Source organism: Dromaius novaehollandiae, chromosome 8 (assembly GCF_036370855.1).
Source record: "Dromaius novaehollandiae isolate bDroNov1 chromosome 8, bDroNov1.hap1, whole genome shotgun sequence".
Classification (NCBI taxonomy): Eukaryota; Metazoa; Chordata; class Aves; order Casuariiformes; family Dromaiidae; genus Dromaius; species Dromaius novaehollandiae.
Window position 1 is genome coordinate 19550506 of NC_088105.1, and position 16533 is coordinate 19567038.

Genomic DNA, 16533 nt, shown 5'->3' on the forward strand with positions numbered 1-16533 from the left:
TTATCTAAAACTTTGGCATGCACAAACACAGTACTTCAGACCAGGACATAACTGCTGCTGAGCTGAGGGGAATAATTACTGCTTAGGCATCCAGTCAGACAAATGGTCTTACTTAACTTGGTGTTGTCACTGTTGCCATGTCATATTTTGTTTTAATTAGTTTTGTGATCCATTCTAGCTTTCTGATCCTTCTCTGTAGTATTGCTGCCTTCTGGTTCTGCAGCTTATCAGCTGCTGTCCCAGCTGTACTACTGTAGTTAATTTCTCTTTCCTAAGCATAGAATTTTTTGCTGGTTTCTACTGAATTTCATATCATTCAGTCTTGTTCTCTCTTTTCAGGGCAGCTAATCCTGAACTGAATCAGCTAAATCTTTTAAAACAAGTTCAAAAGGATGAGCAGAGAGTGACACTCATTCTGTCCCTTGCCCCTTTCTCTCCGTCCCATCATGACTGTCAGGGCACCCTCTAAAATGACATGCCAGGAAGACATGAACATCTTCAGTCAAAAGAGACAAATGACCCTGGGCCTCCCACATCACGGTGAATTACTAAACTATCACAATGACCATTGCAAGAAAGGAAAGCCCTGCTCGCTGTCTTTGGGACAAAGTTCAGGTTATCCATTCCAAGGGGATGGAAACACTTAGGGACTGGGGAAGGGTGGGATTTAAGTCCTGTCAACAGAGATTTGAACATTTAGAAAGTGACCTGCAGATGCACACTGAGGTGTTGCTCTTGTTGTGAGGACACCGTGACTCCTATCTGACCTTTATATGTGGGTTCCTCTTCCCTGGTAAGTCAGAGGAAAAACTCACAGAATCACAGAATGCTTGAGGTTGGAAGCAATCTCTGGAGCCCACTTCATCCAGCCTCCTGCTCAAGCAGGGTCACCTACAGCAGGTGCCATACTAAGTAGGTGACAGACTTTCGAAGGTCTTGCCTAATGTAAATGCTACACTTTTCCTCCTACTCTTCTTGTCTTTATTCATAATAATTCGTTTGTCCATGTTCTAGATGCCTACAGATACTGGGCACATTTCATAAGGTTTGAGATTACTTCCTCTCCAGCATAAGCTTTATTCCCTAAAATAAGCACAACTAGAGAGAAGAGGTGGTTTAGGAAACAAACTGGAGTCGGTGCAATTACTGCAAGACTGGACTTGCCTTACGAATGCAGCCCAGATATCTACAAAACAGATTCTAATTTAAATCCTAGTGGGAAACTGAGAATTAGAGATGGTTGTCACTGACATGCTGTTCCTATGTGTTATTTCATTTGGATTCGGACCATATGAAGTGTTAGGATATAACGACACAGAATATAAACTTATTAGCATCATGGCTACCTTTGTGTATTTCGCTCCTGCACATTCTTGCACGTGCTTAACTTTACTCATGTACATACACTGAAATCAAAGGGACTATTACTGTGATTAAGGTTAACCAAAAACTAAAGTGATTTACTAAATTGGACCTTGAAAGAGCATACAATTTCAAATCAGAAAGGAGTAAACCCAGTCATCTCTGCTTTCTCTCTTCCTCATTTCTTCCAATTTTCTTTATTTTTACAAACTCCTTTTCTAACAACACCCATGGCATATATACTGCGTACCAAGGGGGCAGCTTTATATGATATATTATTTTCCTTTTGAAAACCTACTGATTAAAATAACGGCTGAAATATTTGTGTGGAATTACAGTTGTACATGTTTAATTTCTGTAACTGAAAATAGCTGTTATGCAGAGATAAATGTGCGTAGCTGTTAGCAGTCACATCTTCATTTTATAAATAACATATAACTCTATGCAAGATGCTTATTCATCATATTTACAAGCTACTGCAAAAGAAAGGTCATGGCTTCTGACCCTCTCCATATGCCATACCTATAACTTGCCTCCTTAAAGTCTGAAGCTAGTACTATTGCCAGCTCCAATGACAAAGCTGGACAAGGGACCCATTCTGAACATGTCTTCCTTTGCCCCATACAAACCATCCTTGTAGTCCTCAGTCCCACCAGCAGTCAGTGACCCTTCATTGTCAATACTAAGCAAAGGCAGGACATTTGAATATAAATTTTTCTCCAGCTTGATGACACTGCTAGCTTGAACCTTAACACCAACCCCCATTCTAGTCCAATTCTTATTTCTAGTTTAGTGATCCTTTCTCATCCCAAACCTAGAAGTTTGTCAGGTGGCATATGCCAGCCTCAGGTCTTAGATACTAGATCAGTGTAATAGACCCTTCGGAGTTCAGACCTTATGCTGGCTCATTTGTATTTGCAGTCCAATGCTCAAATCTAATACCTACTCCAGACACTCTTTCTAGTCACAAAAAGTGGCCTTTACTGGCACTTTCTGCACTCTAGCTCATCTGCTGTTGGCCTCAACCTCTTACTCATTTTACTGCATTCTACCCAGTCCTTGCAGTCACAGACCTAAGTGTTGGCAGGTAATTTTGCCAGCACCTGCCCTTACCATAGCCTGGCAGCCCCTTTTGAATCCAGGGCTTACTCTGAAGTATACACATACCACAGCCACTGCCCCGCACTGGTTTTACACCACCTCCCCCTTAACTCACTCCTGTGAGCACCTTGCCTTGAATTAAAGGTTCCTTTAAAAGCAACCAAGAGTTAACTGAGCATGATCTAACCTTATCTAACCTTGGCTGGCCTAGCCTCAATTCTGCCCCTAGATTTAACACTTCTCAACCCTACATCTAAGAGTAGCAGCGTAGACTCATCCAGGAAGTTTCAATATTATAAAATTATCTAGATTATTTTCTACCTTAAAGAGTTGCATTTTACTACTGAAAAAATTCAAATTCTCTTTTACTTCCATTTGAGATACATAACCTTACAAAACACTGATATATTGCTCTGCCAATTCCCAACAGGAACAACATTTCAACCTGCTTTGTTCTAAGTGTTCTTCTTGAAAGAAGATAAAATGTTTTCACTAAGAGAGGGAGTGTATGCTGTCACTGTACATCTGAAAATAGTGCGTACATTGGCCAGTACTGAACAGAGAGTTATAGCAAACAAGTCAGTAGTGATGTTTTGACCATGAAAAGTTATTCAGAAGGCATTTGGCGAGGAACAAATCTGAAAGCCTTTCCTTTAATTCCTGAAAGATACCTCATTTCCTATAGCTACATCAACAGGCATACTGGTCCTAAAGTCTGCACTCACAGGTTTCCCTGACTTTTCTTCCTAGTAATTCCCCTCTCTCTCTACCAATGTCCTTAAACTATAGATGTATACATTGAAATGTATTGTCATTAATTCCTCAGTTTGAGGGAGACTCCCATGCCCCCAGATCAGATTCCGATTCTCTCTGTGTTTGGAGAAGGAGGACAAGGTGGCCATCTAGTAACAAAAACAATAACAATCATGTGGCTTCACTATGCATCTAATAGGAAAAAAAAATCCTAGATTTGGACTCATTTTATCATCTAGACGAGAATTTTATAAATCTGCATGGCTACATGGGGAGGTTTTACTAATAAACCATCTTAGGTTCTTAGAATCACTTCTGATGGCTGTTAATGCATATATTATATATTTTTTTAAATACAGAGCATAAAATGAAACCTCAATTAAAGTAAAACTGTCTTAGGAGTAATGTATGTCTTTTCTGATTAATATGAAGGGGAAAAAGTGAGGATTTTGACATGATGGTATTTTAAAATCAGAAACACTGACACTGAAATGCAAATGATTCTGTCTTTCTTTTTACTTTATATTCTTGTAATATTAAGGATTTAAAGATGGTTTGTGATTTTTCATCTCCAGGCATCCTTAAGTATGCTTGAGAACTAGAATAAATGCAAACTCAGAGGTTTCTTGAACTTTAAGACCAAGGTCACTAAGAATTCACTAGGAAGTTCATTAAATTCCCAATAATCATTCTCTGATGTCATTTCGGCACATTTAGGATAAGTATGCAGAACTGCCTGCTATGAATGCTGCTTCTACTTGCTGTTTACTAGCTTGCCTGTCACTATTAATAGTACATCAGATTTCAGAAGATAACAGTCTGAAATGAAAATTATTTAAAAAAATTCCCAGACTTCTTAATTTTAAAGATGAAGTAGAAGCATTTGTTTTAAGCTTAAAAGTGATTAAACAGGATCTGATCTAATGTGTTAATTTAACATATCACAGTGATTTTAGAAGCTGTGAATTTTGTTTCCAGAACACCTTACTTTAATCACCTTTCCTATTTCTTGCAGAAAATGTTATCTCTTCCATTTTGTGTGTGTGTGAAAACTACATGCAGATAAATTAAATGCCACAACTTTCCAAATATCATTGCATCACCACCACGACCCTCCTCATAATGATATACCAAGTTATCTTAGAACTGAATGAACAGATAGAGATTAACATGGCAGAAAAAAAGGCAGGAACTTGGTTTCATTTGAATACATTGAGCAGTTATAAAGAACTGAACGGCCCAAGTATTTTGTCAGATACTTTGTATTCAGTAAGATAGTCAAGCAACCGTTTTCAGAACAGAAGTCTACTGCTCATTTCCTAAGGTAAATGTTTTAAAAGGACATATCTGATTTGGGAATCACACAAATCCTAATGAAAATCAGTATGGTTTAACTTGAGTTATCTAGTTGCCTTGTTTTCAAAGGTAATTCTGAACTAAGAGTTACAGATAAGCATCCAGTAGGATTTTCAAAAATACATAGATGTCTAACACTCATCAGTTTCCACAGGCAAATATTTTCTCTGTGTGTGAGGAAAAGAAGCACGGTAGGTCAGTTATATCTCTAAAAAATCCCCCTATCTCAGCATAATTAAATTAGCTAAAATGAAAAAACACAACTTGAAACACAGCAGTACGTGCGACTTTAAAATACAGAAGTTAGTCCCTACAACGAATTCCACAACAATCTAGATGAGTGAAGAAGATCACGATCTACAACATGATACTGACATTATATCTTACATGATGTTGTCTAAGAATCCAGTATTAGTCCTATGAACTATTAGCCCTTTGAACTTCCCCAGAACATATTTTAGAGTAAACTAAGCATAAATCTTGAAGAAACAGAAATACGAGAGCTCAAGGTTATGCAAGTAACACTCAAAATATACACTCAGAATTATGGTTTAGAAGTTAAAATAGCCCAAACAACCTTATTAGATTATGCTCCATCACGTGCACAAACCCAGAGCATCTAACATGTATTTTTAAATTAAAAATACTTTCTCTAACCTTGATATCCACGTTTTATAAGGTTTCTTTGTTGCTAACAATTATGTCCACCTGTTATACTGGCAATATGTTAAACCACAAAGTGCTTGGATCTTTTCATTTTAGGCATCACTGCCAGAGAAATAAGAAAACTTCGAACTGACCATATGAATGCATTCAAGAAAGTATCAGTTTAAAGCTGTCTGTATGGGACAATACAACATCAGAGGAGAAAATAAAAGCAGAGGAATGAATTTAATGACCCTAACAAATGTCACACCAGTGCTTGAAGAAGTGAGCAAAACACTGAAAAGGGTGTTACTGGTCAACAATAATGCTTAATGACACTTCCCAAGGGACACATACTGGAGATAATAACACTACTTTTTGTTTCTTCCACAGAGTTTAAACACCATGGACTGACTTCTCTCTCTCTCACACACACACATATATCTATATATACATACATACATATATATATGTATAGTGTAAAAATGTATTTATGTAGTATACATATAGTATATGCACACATATACATACATTTATAAAATGCGCTCTACACAAGCCCTCTATCTTCCATTATAACCACTATTCAGAAGCAAAACCCACTATGCTTTTTTTTTTTTAATGTACTCAACAGTTCTACATAATAAAATATATTTTCTTGCAGAATTACAGGAAAAAAGAATATCGTTCTTATTAAGAACAGATCCAAGTTCTGTGTGTTCTAGGAAACAGTTACCAATGCATCTCCAACCCTGAGTCTTTCTCCAAGGAGGATCAGGAAAAGGTCTTCACCTGGTCAGCAAACTTTCCAGCACTGATCATTACCCACAGCTTGAAAATGCTTACCAGAAAATGGAATGGGCCTTCCTTTTAAGGGGATTATCCTGTGTGGTATTTCATAGCTTGCCCTGGATATCCCTCCTCATTTGTACACTTTATTGACAAAACATTCTCATTTGTGTTTTAAATTCACTGTGGGCCTAATCCAACGCATAGCAATGTAGACACAGGTCCAATGTCTTACTAAGGTACCTGAGTATCTCACTGAAGACCTAAAATTAAGCCATGCCGAGAGAACAGACATATCGGGTTTAAATCCCATGAAAACCAAGGTATCCTAGGGCCAAACTAATAGTGTGTATTTGCATTAAACAGAAAACAAAACCATTCTAGTCACTAAAATTATTTGGTCTGCCAGGGTTTTTTTTCTTGTTTTTTCCTTGTCTCAGATGTGAAGACAAACCTATTCCTTATAAATACTGTAAGGAGCTTCGTTTTAATCAATACTTCTCCTCGACCCATGTTTCTATAGTATCTGTTGGGAGTAGTCTGGCATATATTGGACTAGTCTGAAAGTGCTGCCTAGCCATATCACAATACTGGTTTATTTTTCTTGCTACCCATAAGCTATTATTTCAGAGTTATTTAAGCAGGGAAATCTCACTGGATTTTGTGTTCCTTCTGTGCAATTACCAAGAGATCCTTCAAGTATTTTATCAGCTATAAAAGCTGTTATCAGACATGCATTTCCCTTTATTCCAGTAAACAATCCCAGACGAGTCACTGCCTGAAATTCAGCCTGCACAAAAATCTGATCCAGGGTGATTTTTCACCACCCTGGATCAGATTTTTTTGCAGGCTACAGAAATGTATTTGTGTAACTCTATCCAATTGTCTAGGGAGAGCAGCAGCCCCCCCACTATCACTGTTTTAAGGAGACCCCTTAAGCAGCCTACAGAGATGGTCTACAGGGGCACGTAGACAGTTCTCGAGCTGGTGAGAGGAATGACAGAAAGGTACAGAGGTTAGATGCGTCTTTGCAGAGCAGGCACATTGGTAGGGCAGCACTGGGAAGAAAGGAAGGAAGAGCGGTAGGAATAGCACTAGGAATGAAGATGAAGTTGGAAGCCATAGTCAAGGGAACAACTGCAGTACTCAACAGGAGCAAACAGCCCCAAATCTGTCAGAAAACACCTGCCAAGCTCTCCGGGCTGGCTGTGTGAAAGAAAGAATGGTGAGGGACCGAATGTCAGCTGTGCAGCTCTTTACTGCAGATCCCTGGCCCTGCCTGACTAGCGTCTGCTCACCGCTGCTCCGGCCTCACTCAGACCTGCCCCCATAGCTTCCTCCTGGCAGTGTACCTCGAGCATAATCCAAAGCAACAATATTCTGCCCCAGGATACACACCCTACTCTACCCAGGGCACACGCCTAAGTTTTAGAGCTATCATTACAAAGCATTTAGGCAGAAATATCTTTTATTCCTGCAAGAACCAAAGCACAGATATAAAAGATAAAGTATGATCTAGCTATTATATTTATTTAATGAATTGTCAGCCATCCATGAACAGATATAGAGGTGGCAGAACATTCTGTTCAGAGTGCTTTCCTTGGATTGTTAAGTAAAAACAGAAAATTATTTCAACAGTATGGATTCTCAAAACATTTTTCTGTTCCCTATAAAGGGGGTAGTATGGCAGAAGTTTGCCACCATTAAAAGCAGCGGTAGTACAGTAAGTTTAAACACAATGTGTGATTGGATAGTTACTCTAGGATTAATATTTTTAAAAGATATATCAAAGCAGACTTCTATACAGTACATGGAAATGACTGGTGATTTTGCAATACCATTGCAGTTATATAATCAAAGATTAATGCATCTAGGAAATATAGCATTTACTCATTTCTAGGATGAATTAAACATGTGAGTTTACCCATCTTTATTTATCACTTCACTAATGATATCATTAAAATTTTTCCCTCTCTCCACATTTTGTATTTCATTTACACATTTACATTTCTGTAGAAGAGGAAGAGTTTTCACTCTTACTCATAAATGCTTGAATTTTGTTTTCCTAGAAAAGTCTAGTGAATATGCATATTGGAAGAGTAAAGGAATAGCATTGTTAGAACCCCTATATTCAGTTTAGGAAGCACCTTGCATTACCAGCTGCCACTGAGAGACTGAGCCCTGTCAGAAGAATTTTGGTCCTTCTGCAAAAGCATTCCTCCCTCAGCTGTTTGGCCATGGTGGCATCAAGGAGGAGTATCCTCACTGGCAGCCACATTGTCATCTCCAGAGAGGACTGATCTACATTTCAGCAAGAAAGAGGCTTTAGCCCTTTGCTGAATGTGACTGAAATAGGTGAAGACACTCAGGTCCCTGCACACTCAATGCTTAAAGTGCCACTCAATAGTACAAAGTAGTAATTGCAGCAGCAGTATTCAAATACGAGTTTGTTAAGGAATAAGAGATTTCTTAGCAAGCAGAAGTGCTTTGCAGTATCAGTTACAGGTACTGTTTGATGATATAATTACAAAATATAGCAGTAGAAGACACACAGTGACAGTAATAAGTAGGAATGTGGATCAAACTAGAAAAAATGGTCTGCAGTAGAATGGAGTACTTTTGCTAAAATAATGAAACTGTAATAAATATTCCATTTTTAATACTATCCTTGTAAGATGAGTTTTTAAGGTTTCATTCAATTACGTTAACTTTATCTTTTCTGTTTGTTTGAAAGAATCTTCACATAAGAAGCTCAGCATATGAAAGCCTTGGTTTACTCACCACAGAATATTTCTTAGTCTATAATTCAACTTGCTTCTTGATTGCTGTCTTTGTGAACTTCAAATTACATGGCTCTCTTCTTAGTCTGGAGGAGGATAGAAAGATAAGTCACCCTTTGTAAACACATTCATGGATTTTGAATAAAAGATTAGCTAAACGGTCCACAATTACTTTAAGAAAGCAAGCAAACTGTGCATCAAAATATAATTCAGAACAGGAGCCCATCACTGTGACTATTGAAGCAGTATTTTCCAGCAATGAGATTATTGTTCTTGTAAAAATTGTACATTAGTGCCAGTGTGCAGTGATACCAGTGTATTGCCATATGATAAGACCCTATAATTCAGGAAACTTAACTACAGTCTCCTGCAGTGTAACAGCCTGAGAACAATGAGGACTGATAGTAACTGAGAGTGACATCTAATTTCAGCAGATTTTAGACCTTTCATCTCCTACACGCAGAAACAGTGAAGTGTTTTTCTTTAAATATAAATGATGAGTCTTCCACAAAACACTTCTATAAATTTAAATTAGCAAGTTAAATTCAAAGATCAGTTTTCCATAATAGTAAATAGTGACAGCTATTAGAGAAACAGAAACAAATACAATAATTTGTAACCTGAGAGGGAAAAAAAATATGCTTTAACGTGGAGGAGATGGGCCTATATCTGAATCACAAATAGAAGGAACTGGGACCAACATCCTGAGAATCTGATGTGGAAAAAACTGATGTAAGGAGGAGAGTTGATCACCTTCCAATTTCAAGTTTAACGAAGATCCTGCTTTCGGTATCAGATCTTAAATTAGGCAACTTTATGGTACAAGTTAAAGGCATCATTGAATGCACAGTAGTATATTTTTAGGGCTTTCAGCATAGAGATAGGAAAGAAAGTGGTCTTGTGGGTAGGTCGTTGCATTACATTCCACAATTAACCATTTACATGCACAAAATTTGCATGCTGGGGAAAGTAATAAACTGGCTTGTAATTTCTACACTCAGGAAAAAAACAGGTAACTCCAGGGCCTGATCTTCTGCTGGAATACTTTGGCATGGCTCCATTGATCAATTCAGCAATTTAAACTGACTGATCAGGCCAAAGATGTTTTAGAGCCTAAAGTGACTCAGGAAGAAGTATAGACAGCATCACTTCCCTCCGAAAAATTTTAAGATACTTTTTATACAGAAACTCTGCCACAGAATTTTAAAAAACTAAGCTTCCTGAGAGTCCATTGCTTCAGATGAAACACTGTCTATTGGTAACAAGACTAAACATCCTTATGCAGCCATTTAAAAAATTTTAATTAGATGGAGAATATAGAAAGTGGACAAGAATAATGGGAGGTTGCTGTTTATCATTACCGCCTTCTAACTGTCTGTCTTTCCTTGTTTTCTCAGACTATTCCTAATATTGTCTCAAATGTGGTTCTCTGTAGAGTACCCAGTCTTGCTTTCACTCAGTAGGCCTTTTCTTCCATTTCATAAAAAAAATCTTTTTGGATTCTATAGGTATCTCTTCTCTGGCACTTGGTCTGTTTTTCTTTGTGTGAAATGCTGTTTGAAGTTGTAACTAAAAACAGAATTAAAGAAACAAAGTATTTATAATTTTTCATAAAATCAAACTCTGGACTCTGTAGTTATGAATGATCGCAAATCACTGATGAATATGTAGTATCAGAGGAACCACACAGAGTAAGAATGGAATGGGATTCCTGAAGAAGACAGTAGCAGAAGCACGCCATTCTTTCGCTAATCCTATGGAAAATTTGCTATTGTCACTTCAAAAGATGGGACATTCTAAAGGAGAAAGAGGTAGAAGTGAGTGCAGAGCAGCTGGTCTCTGTGCTATATCACCCTTCTAACATGGGAACGCACATGTCAAATGCAACATTTCTGGAGGCACGAATAATAGAATGATATTCTGGCCCTGTACTTTCTAAGAGAAGGGACATCAGTTCTGGAGCGTGATTCTTAAGGAAGAGTTGTTTCTGTGCACCTGCTGAACTAAAGCTATGATTTTTCTACAAGTGCAGAGACTTCTTACATCCTTGCAGTTGGTAAACATTCTCTGGTGTCATTCTTCTCCATGACCCACCACCTTCTCCTCTTAAGAGAAAGGTACAAAACAAACTTCCCAAAAGAGATGTGTTATCCTTTGACCCTTTACAGGACTTTTACCAGGAGATGTGATATACTGGCCTCAAGAACTTTAAGCTTAGAAAATTCAAGCGAAGACGTAGAATATGTACATTCTTTGACCAACACATAGCAAATAATATTTAAATATATGTACACACATCACACATGCATATTATAGATATCCACACAAAAATACCATATCAATATACACATTCTCTAAATAAAATGAAGAAAAAGAGTACTCTATCTTTTGATGTGAGTGCTAACTCATGGGTAACAAGACGTTATGTATGGTCAATATTTTCTAAAGGAATCATATACTAGGACTGGGAATAAGATGAAATAAAGCTGCGAAGTTCTTCAATCAGGGATACATTTTATGATGTTATGTGCATGATCATGAGTTTTCTTAAAATTCACAAATGGATACAAAAATATGCATTTTATATTATTATATACTTGATCAGAAAATTCAATTAAAACCAAAGATTTACAAAATAAAAAAAACATGCCTCAATTATGGATGTTTTGTGGATTGAATTCAGTTGTAATTTTTCAGAGCTTTTTCCCAGTAATTTCAGGGTAAAAGACTGTAAAATACTGAAATTGGACAATCATTCTTTTGTCACCAAATCTCTTGTCTTTCAAAGGACTGAAGTACCTAAAGAGAAATAACACTAAGCAATAAAAGTTGCTTATGACCCTATGCAGTTAATACATTCCTCATAAGTATTAAGACTCAGCACAATTTCCCTCAGTCATCACCTTTTATTTGGCCCACATGATAAAAAACAAACCAACCATACTATCTGATCTATGACTGCTTGGTTTTGTGTGTGTAATGAATTATATTCTTAGTCCAGTTCTGAAGAGTGTTTGCACATCTCAAATACATTATCACAATTGGTCCTAGCTGACATACCTGTCATATTTATTAATAAAGAATCTGTACCCATCCAACAGCCATAAAAAGTGGAGTTCTTTTGCACTCAGAGAGTCTCCCCAGCATCAGAGAGGACAGAGCATGGTATTCTTTGCTACTCCACCCCTCCTGTGGGCAGAGCCCCAGCACTGCCAATCTTTAGGTTGGAAGTTAACACATCTTAAAAGCATTTACTTTATTTGAAGATTTATTTGGAGATTTTAATAGCAACACTCTAAGATCAACGAGATATTGGACAGACGGCGATTTTTGCAAAGATATGCTTTTGCAATACTGCATCTATCAAGCTATTGTTTTCCAAACCAAAATGGAAGGATGCTACGTATTTAAACTACATTTTACCTAAACTTTACAAAGCCCAGTATATCTGTGTGGATCCTTTCAATTCAGCCACTTTAAGACAAATTTATAAGAGATCAAACAACGCACCAGTTAGCTACATTTCAGCTATTAATTTGCATTAAAGTTACACTACTCATGTTATGCTACTTACCTTAAAGATGGCATACTTTAAACAAATCAGATCTTTCTATAAGAAAACCTGCCCTATCCTCCCCCAAATAAGCTACAGATAACAGAAGTTTCTAAGTGCACTATCAACAGATACCTTTATATCTCTCCCAGAACGTTCAGTTTCATCTGAATTTGACCTTCCTGTGCCTTACTTTAGCGAGGAACCCTTAAGCTTGTTTCAGTCTTTTAAAATCCCTGAGTGTTCACAAGTATTCAAACAGGCAGGCAACAGAGAAGTCAGGAGTATGACATAGTGTATACCAGACAAATACGTTCCACTACAAAGACTGGCATTTTTTAAGGTTCTCAGGAAATCCTCCTGATGACAGTGATAATGAAATATGTCCAGTTTTTCTGAAGGGTTCAGAATTTGCAGCACCTATACTAACCTCAAATCTCAGTGCTTTCTTAGACTCAAGCACATGGATTATGTCATATACCATCCATCATTCTGGCATGCCAATAGTATGTGCCTGAGCAAAGATAGACCAGAGCAAAAACAGTAACTTCTCTGAACAGTTCATTGAGAAGTAAAAATCTCTCTCCCTCCCACTTGCCAGTTTTACCTTCCACTAAACCTTCCATGAGTTACCTGCAATATTATCAAACGTATCAAGCCACATTCATCTCTAGTGATACTTCTGGAGTTCCGGGTGGAATTCTGATGCAATCATTTTATATGGAATTAAGCCAGGAATGCACTTCCCCAGTGCTTTTCATACCCTTCCTGATGCATCTCAGGCAAGTTACTCTCTGCAAAAGAAGTGCAACATATAATTTTCCCAGAAAGCAATCAAACACCTCTCACAACATAGCAGCCAAATTCAGGAAAGTCCATAAATCAAAGAGGATATCCTTTAAGCTATGTTATTTAAATACCAGCATTTTTCAGATTTAAAAGTGAGCGTTGGTTTATTTCTCAAATTCACTCAAGAACTGTAAGGATTAAAGAAGATCAAAAATTCTTAATACTAACACAACACATAGGACATAACCAACAAATATATACGTTCTGTCCTAAAGGAAATTTCCTCCAAAATGCTTACTGTTGAAATTCGGGTTGGTATGATAAATTTCTGTGTCTGTCAGCTGGTTATAGAACAATATCTTCTGATTATTTTGCTGTGGTTGTTAATACCTTAATGACAAACTGTATTCCTCTGCAGATGCTCCACTGACTTTCAAATATCTATGACATATTACATGCAATATTGCCAGTTCACAGAAGTCAAGAATTTGTGTTCCTGTAGCATAATGCTATTGAATTCCACTGGGGAAAAGCTTTGCTATGCTGAAGCAGAGAGAGGAAAAAAAAATAAAAAAAAATCACACTTTTCAAACAAAAGAGTTTGATAGAGATCCACCAGACAGCTTTTAGTCTTTTATATATGCTATGACTTGGTATTTTACTTAGCTGCGCTTATCACTATGTGCAATATTTTATTCAGATACAGGCTGTTTAATCTGGTATACTGAAATGCAATACTGAAAAGGTTAGAAACCTCTTCTAACTATTCCATACCCATTAGCTTAGTATTTGTGCATGAAGTATATACTGCATGCAAATAACAAATGAATTCATCTCTACGTTTCTAGAAAAAAACAATGTACTACAAATACCAGGAGAAAAGAGAAATGCATTTCTGTAAATAGACACGAGTACTATGATCTACCCAATCTATCATTTTTGTAATACAGAGCTGAACAAATGACGGCTAGTGAATAATTTAATGAATTTAGACATTTTCTACTCTGGTATTGACCATGAGCAGCTAGATTTTTTCAAGTACATTTTTTCAACAAAATTTCTCCTAAATAATTTGTATGAATAGTTAACAGACTGTAGAGCATTTATGAGTTCATTGTGTTTAGGATTAAATTTGAGCTGTTTCAGACAGCTTTAATTGCACACATCAATCAAATAACATTATTTCTTTTTCTTGATATAACACTAAAACCTAGTGTCTATTTTCCTAATCCGTAATCTCTCACCTAATCCAGGGTGATGGTTGCTAATCTCTGTGGTTTATATACTCCAACTTGAAAGAACATTTAGGGTAATGTAACTCTTCAAGCCAGCTTTCCTAAATAAAGATAATATATGCTTTAGCAAGTCTCTGAATTAGGTTTTTAGGTCATTACAAAGTTAATGTATTAATTTAAAAAGTTAGTGCTCCCAGTCCATTTCATTCACTTTAATTCAAAAAACAAGGGTTTCAGTGCAAACAGGCATTGATCATTGGTTTAAGATAATGTGTGCATTAAGTAAGGCAGCTGATGTGTAGCTCCACATCCTACTCTGCCACCTTCCTTACAGCACGTACAGTAACTACTTTGGTGTCACTCACGATAGCATGGACATTTGGGGATGCCGTGTTTTAACTCACTATAGCTAAAAGGATAAGAATTCTCTCACACAAGTAATCACCCCACTGAAATGTAAGAATCTGTTCATGGGATAAAGTGGTATTTAACCTGATTCAAAACCTGCTCTTTTATTTTACCATTTCTTTGGTAAGGTCCCATTTATTCAGCAGGTCAACAGCTTGTCAAGGGGGTGGGAAGTACCCAAAACCTTCAGAAACAGGTCCTAGGACCTAACGTTCTTTGTGGTTGGATTTACAAAAATCCCCATATTTAGGGGACTAAACTCTTGTGTAAGTCTGATCAAAGTCTCTAGGGCAGATGATCAGCAACTGGGAAGCCAGCTGAGCATCGCTCATGGCATCATACTTTTTCACCAAGTTGCCTTATGTTATGCTATCTGAAGCTCTCCCAGACAATAGCACAATAATCTAGTCTGCAATACAACAGTATGAAATTCGGAAGACTGCAAAATAACACAGAGCCCAGCTGTATCTTTCCTTTTATCACTACAAGTATCATAAAATGTATAAACATTCTTTTCCTAATGCAGTATATACATAGTGAGCATTCAGAAAGCATAGTATTCAGTAACTGAAGATGAGAACAAATATTGTAACTGTGGCTTTTTACACAAGGGTAGATATTTGTTTATATTGTCCATGAGTATTTCACAGAAATATACTCCAGTTGGCAAATTCAAGCTAATGTTACTTTTCTAAAACCAGAAAGTTGTCAGCCAGATATTGCAGTAGTTCAAATCTCCCTCCTCCCAAATTAGCTACTAATAAATAAAGAATACTTGGAATGTATAGAAAGATAATGATAGCTGGAAAGAAAAAAAATGTCAAGTTTTTGTTCAGCTCTGAAAAATCTTGTCTCTTTAATTCAGTAACTTGGTGAGCCAACACTGAACACACAAAGTTGGGAACAGAGCTAAATGGTAGTAGGACACTGAGCTTTCTACTATGTATGAATTCTGTTAAGATGAGCAATGATAAAAGTTTTTCAGTGTTGCTTGTGTGTGGCAGACAAAGAGAAATGAGCCAGCAAATACATATCCACATCAATATTGACTTCTTTGTTGGCAGCCTCAGCAATCTGATGGCCCTTGAGACTGAACTAAGATGGTAGAGATACACTTTTGCACTGCTTTGCAAGTTTCTTGAAGCCAAAGCCAGCATCAGTTGATGGGCCAGCATAGGTCAGCTTGCATTACCACTCCCTGAACTGCAAGGACTAATACTTCTTGACCTGAGACTCTGGCAGTTTTACTGAATATTTTACTGAATATTTCACTCTCATTAAGACATTTTCATCTAAATAGATTTACAGATTCTTTTCTCAGTTCTAAAGAACATGAACAAGTCTAGCGATACTAATGATGTTACATAAGTGTAAAATAACCTAAATAAAGCAAAAAGGAAGAAAGACTTATTTGAGAGTGGTTCCTCCTGAAAAATTGAATTATATTTAAATTTTATAATCTTAATAGTAATAAAAATTTTAAAAGGACTATTGCCTCTTATCAACATCTGAGAAAATTACACCCAGACATATGCACTTGAATTGACTCTCATTTTTAGCTGACTTTGTGCAATTGTCTCATTGCTCTTTTCAGTTTACATTTTAGTGCATTACTACATCAAGTGTCTCCTATCCATTATGTTTGTTACTGTTTCCAGTGAGGTGTGAAATTAGAGACTGCCTAAAATTTTCTTCAGTAAACTTGTATTGTTGGAGGATCACAATATTGACAGCCTGATTTTATAATTGTAGCTCAATCTTGTTT

General features: G+C 36.9%; 2 long non-coding RNA genes across 10 annotated transcripts in view; one reads left to right on the plus strand and one right to left on the minus strand.

The window, feature by feature from the left end:
• Positions 1-16533, plus strand: part of LOC112989847 (uncharacterized) — a 201300-nt gene that overhangs the window by 91825 nt on the left and 92942 nt on the right. The gene's annotated exons all lie outside the window — the stretch shown is intronic.
• LOC112989846 (uncharacterized) overlaps positions 1-16533 on the minus strand; it is a 385773-nt gene that overhangs the window by 34821 nt on the left and 334419 nt on the right. For 4 of the 5 annotated variants that reach the window (XR_010390172.1, XR_010390170.1, XR_010390171.1 and 1 more), the window contains one exon: positions 8785-8869. This is a non-coding gene — a long non-coding RNA (uncharacterized LOC112989846). Of the gene's footprint in view, positions 1-8784; positions 8870-12969; positions 13104-16533 lie in introns of those variants that run through there. The other variant, XR_010390174.1, reaches the window with a different exon arrangement.